We start from the raw sequence: 6,000 nt of genomic DNA on the forward strand, positions 1-6,000 counted from the left end.
CTTTCTTTCTTTCTTTCTTCTTCCTTTCTTCCTTCCTTCCTTCTTCCTTCCTTCCTTCCTTCCTTTCTTTCTTTCATCTTTTTCTTTTTTTTATTTTTTCTTTCTCTCTCCCTCAAGGCTAATTCTCTACCAGTTTGAGCCTCAGCTCCACATCCAGTTTGTAGGTGGTTAGTTGGAAATAAGAGTCTTGCAGACTTTCCTGCCCAGTCTGACTTTGAACCAAGATCTTAACATCTCAGTTTTCTGAGTAGCTAGAATTATAGGCATGAGCCATCGGTGCCCAGGAAATTTTGCTAGGGATAGGTTAAAAAAAGCAGAATTTGAAAATATTCCATATGAAAATAGGCTTTGAAAACATGTACGCTTAATTATATATAGAAGTTGACAGCCTATTCAGACTTGATCAATGTGTCGCTGCACACTCTTCTTTTTATTTTTATTTTTATTTTTTTTTGCCAGTCCTAGGCTTCGGCTCAGGGCCTGAACACTGTCCTTGGACTTTCTCAAGGCTAGCACTCTACCATTTGAGCCTCAGCACCACTTCCAGCTTTTTTCTGTGTATGTGGTACAGAGGAATTGAACCCGGGTCTTCATGCATGCTAGGCAAGCACTCTACCACTAGGCCAAACTCCCGGCCCCTGTACAATCTTCTTTAACATCATGAACCAGTTTTGAAGAAATGAAGCAAACTACCAATGTAACCAAAGGTGTGATTGTGTATAGGTTTCTGGTGGGTTGTTCAGGAAGAGCTGGTCATTGTATATGAGCAAATTTCTATTATAAACTCACAAATGTGGAATGTACCCTTAAAATGTGATGAATCATACCTCATGACAACAAAGAACTGAGATAATATTAGTCATATTTCAGTGACTGTGATTACAGGTATGAGCCACCATTTCTGAGCAGTTAGCATTTATTCAAAACAAGCACTTTCATATACTTTAATTACAATATTTTAGTATATATGAGTTTATATAATATTTAAAATTTTTACAGTCTTTTAGAATGGAATGTATGCATATCATAACAGAAAAATCTATATTTACCTCAAGAATATGCAAGTATTCATTTTAGCCAAGATAGTTCTAGTTTTTGTATGTATTTGTATATTTACTCCTACGCTAAGATAAACGAGGATTTGTTTCAAGTAAGGCAATTTTAGAAATAAGTCTTACATTCTTATTAAATAAACATTAAGTGTGAACGACTAATTATTTGACCAAACTTTGCTACAAATAACTGAAAAGTTATGGTGTAACAAATTCACTTACCACAAATTCATAATATCAAACAATATGTTGCTTCAAATGAGATACAAAAGACATTTGACAAAAGACATTAGACTCTTCTATCAATTATTGATGCAATAATAATATTAACTTCTCAAAGGGACACTATGGCAGACAAGTAAGCTATATGTCAAACATCAGGTTGTAACTTGAATCTCGTGATCCTGAGAACTTATGTCCAGGTGAGAGAGAAGCTTTACCATTCAGATAAAGGCAACACTTGCTTTTACTGAGCTATATTTTGAAAATGAAGTAGAATGTAGTCCCTAGCAGTTGCCATGGAGAACAGGAATGTGTCTTTGGGGAGAAATTCATATTTATACATTATGTCAAATATTAGACATGTGGTTTTCTCTTTAATGTCACCTTCTATCTCCTATGCTTAACCACGGGCTTGTTTTTAACTCATGGAATTTGGTATTTTAATTAAATTCAACGTTTCCTTCATTCTATTCTAACAAGAGAAAAATTTGACTTTGTAATTGCAGGGTTCCATTTTGTTTTCGTTGTTTAGATTACCACTTTATTTTAATTGCATATGCTACAGAAAGAATTAGAGGAATAAGTTTGAGATGGTTACAATTATAGCAGCATTTAAGTTAAATAGTAAGAGAATATATTTTTCACATTTAAAAGGACACTATTCTCATAGATTGGCAGTTCAGAAAATTGGACTGAGTTGAGTCTTTGACTTTTTTTGTTGTTCTTATATTTTTGCTCAAAAGTTTGAAAGGAACAAATAAATTATTTTGCTGGGAGAAAATTATTTTAATTGTTGAAGTTTTTTTAATTACTTTAAAAATTGTTTTCAGAAAACAAGCTGAACATATGTAAAACTAGAATTTGTGCTATAAGGATATCTCTTAGCTGCTTAGTTCTCACCTGAAAATATTTTCCTTCCATCGGAAACTCAGTGCATTCCCATTTGTAAAGGGGCCTGAATGGTTTCTGGAAGAAAAACAAAGAAAAGAGAAATGCTGTTCCAGTAGTGATACCTACTTGTATTTGAGTCTAAATGGCAAAGCATGAAGGAAGGGTCTTCTCTCATTCCCAAGATGAGAGGCATGAGACAACCTGGAAGGAATTTGGCTCTGCCTTTCTGCTCCTTTTTCTAGACTATAGACTGAGACCGAGATGCTGAGCCAGGCATCCTAGATCTCAGGAGGCTGAGATTATGAGGATCGTGGTTCAAAGCCAGCCCGGGAACAAAAGTAGATGAGACTCTTTATCTCCAATTAACCACTAGAAAACCGGAAATGGGGCTGTGGCTCCAAGAGTAGGCCGTAGCCTTGAACTAAAGAGCTCAGGGACAGTGCCCAGGCCCAGAGTTCAAGTCACACGACCGACAAAAAGAAAAGGAAAAGGGCCGGCGGGGGTCGAGTGAAGCTGAGCTTCACATAAAAGAAGCTTGAAGACGTCTTTCCCCGAAGCTCAAAAGTTCTGTAGGAAGTTGACTTTGGATGTGATCTCCTTTTCAATGCCTTGCAGTGAGACCAAGTAGAAAGTGGTCCTTGGATGCTTTTTCTTCTTTTGCAGAAGAACTCTTGTTGAGACCTATTATCTTTCTTCCTTTCTTAGACCAAGCTCAATTTAGGGACTAAAAGTTTTTTCCTTCTCTCAGACGTCCCACATTTCAAGTTTCAAGTTTTAAGAAGCTGAAACTTTCCGTCTGAAACAGGTTTTGTGCATGGGGCTTACATAGAATGCTTGGATTTAGGTATCAATTTTACAAGCCCAGTGGGTGAAGACTTGTCACAGGAATCACTTGCTTCCCAGCCATTGGTTTGTCTTTAAGACCTCTTCCAAGCCAAGGAGCTTTCCATTGCTTAAGAATATCTACAAATGGCTGGACAATGGGTTTACAATTTAACGCGTTCATATACATGAATAGTGTACTATTCACAGGTTTATAACAACGATTAACATTGACAACTTAATTCTTCTGTCAGTTCTTCTGTGGGGAAAATGTACTAAACTATCATCAAGGGCAAAGGCTATGGGTCTGTTACTAACAGGAATAGAATACTTGGAAGAGAAAAAGTACTTGCTGCCTGACCCTCAAGCATCAGAGAGTGTTTTGAGGAGATTTCTCTCATGAAGTCTGCTCTTCTGCCTCATCTCATTCAGATGCCCGAGTTAGTAGAATAGGCTTGGATGAGTCTTTTTCCAGTCTGACTTTTCACCTCCCTTATATACCATTCCTACAGAGGAGGGAAGCCTTGAAAGCTGATCCGTATGCTAACTTCATTCTTGTGCTGACAGTATATAAATCTACTGATCACCACTGAAACAAAAACAGCATCATCCATACTTTTTATCCTCCAAACATCAATCTATTTAGTATTCTTAATGTACATTTCTATTTCTATTGCCCATTTGTTTGTTATCTGCTTCATAAAGCTTATGGACACAATGACTTCTGTTTCCTTTATCACAGAATTTTCCAGTATGTAACTTTGACATATACTTTGTGTCCTATTAACTGATGTCGAGTGGGTAAATGAGTTTTGAATACTTTCAGACATGAAGAGTTACATGCTTTGAACTATTTATGATCTTATCTTTAACACTGAGGTCTATGCCATGCAGTGGGCACTTCTTATATATTTGCCAGTTAACCACAGGGAACTAGAATTGGGAGATAAGGTAATCTACATACATGGTTAATTGTGAAAATCAGGTTATCCTAGTAAGTGAATGGACTGATATCTTGTTCTAGAAAACTTATTAACAAGGAAACATAGACAGTACTATGTGTCATAAAAGTGTCACAGATGACAAAAAGTAATATAAGAGGAAGAATGAGACCATAAGAAATGATCAATAATATTCAAGAGAATAAAATATAGAAAGATGATCAAGGCAGAAGTCCTGTCACATAAGATCAAATGAGTTAAACATAGGAATTAATATCAGACAATATGCAGAAGAGATAGTTCAGAAAAGGAATAAGTATTTACATGGGAAGAATACTTCATTTAGACCTTTTTTTTTAACAGCCAGGAATAATGATTCCCAAGTGTGTTTCCATAAGGAGATTGTAAGAAGTGACAGTCTATTTTGAAAAGCTGCTGCTTTCTTCATTTTGGCTCTAGAACTCACATGACACTCTGGCTGTAGATACTGTCACTTCTGTGAGATAGAGATTTCATAGAGTTTTTCTTGTCAACACTTAATTGTATATATTAAAAAGTAGCCAATAAGGAAGTCCTCCTGGAAGTGAGAAGTAGATCAAATAACAGGTTAATACTAGATCATAGACTCTGGCAGGTATTTTAATAAATGATTCATTCTATTCAGTTATGAAAATACATAGTCCATTCTGTTCTAAGTTGCACATACCACATGGTGGCTTTAATTAACCTGTCTTGTGAATCAGAGGGTCTTTATGAAATTCCATTTATATTGCATTATGGGAATATGACATTTACTTCACACCATTTGGAATTTTTTTCAGTTATCATCATGAAAAATAATTTACTGAGCCAATGTTATTGCAAAAGAAGCCACAGACTGAGTGACCATTCCTCTCAGTGGCTGATATTGATTAGAATATATAGAAAAATATCTGCTTTGTTTCCTTACTGCCACTTTTAACTCCCAGAAATGATATTCTTATCTTGTTAATTAAGTGACTTACAAGATATATGTAACAAACCCAAGGATAAACAGATTAGTCATTTGTGAAAAACCTGGGAGTTCCTTTTTTTAATCTTTGAATTGTCTACAGCAAGGTTAAAGCTATTTTCATTTATGAAAGAGTTCCTTGACTTTGATATTCAGAAAGCAAAAGATGTTAAGTTTCTGCCTGATCTCTCTTAAGTACATGTCATTGACCAGTGAAGTTACAGCATGAACGCTACCTGACAAGTCTCAATTCTCTCAGTATTGACTCAGAGAAGGTTATTTTGTGCCCATTCAGAGCCTGACAAGACTTCAGTAATTAGAACAACGTTGCACAGGCTTGTACATACTGGGAGAAGGAAAACATTATGAGCAATTAATTAAATGTTCTATGACCTTGAACTAAAGATATTATCCTCATGAAAAATAAATAGGAAAAGGGAAATAGATTATGAAAAGGTACAATGAGAGTAAACAGCAGGTAAAATACAAAGGCTTGGAAGAACGGATTGTGCCACTCAGCCACTCTCCAGAGAAACATAGAAGAGGCAGGGACATGCTCTGTTACTCCTCGCTTGCAGGAGTCAAGCTTGGAAATGGCATGCTGACATCTACCCCATGCACAGAGCTCTAACCAGCTAGTGTGCTGAATCAACCACTATTATTTAGGAACTTTCTGGGCCTATTGATTGACAGCTACCCAGTGTGTCTTAATGGTCTTCTCTTTGTAAGCCAATTTAAATGGAAAAGAAATAAAATTACACGGAAGAAATTGCGCACCCAAGGCTAAATCAAAAATGCTTCCCCACACATTTCACATGAAAATATCAAGCGGCTCACTTCAGTATCAGTTAAATGGTAAAAGCATCCTGCCGCAACTCTCATGGACATAGATACCACTGGAAATACGGGGCAAGAACATTTAATACTAGATGCTTGGCACAGTATTTCCTTGACAGCTTCCATTCAAAGCTTCTTATGTTAAATTCTTCCTTCAGTCACCTTCACAGGCCCTGATATGAACAGCATAGGGACCTTATCAACACAAAACAGAAACAACAATACTTTTGTAAGCATTGAGATG

The sequence above is a fragment of the Megascapheus bottae genome, chromosome 23, assembly GCF_031878675.1.
Source record: "Megascapheus bottae isolate mThoBot1 chromosome 23, mThoBot2.hap1, whole genome shotgun sequence".
Taxonomy (NCBI): domain Eukaryota; kingdom Metazoa; phylum Chordata; class Mammalia; order Rodentia; family Geomyidae; genus Megascapheus; species Megascapheus bottae.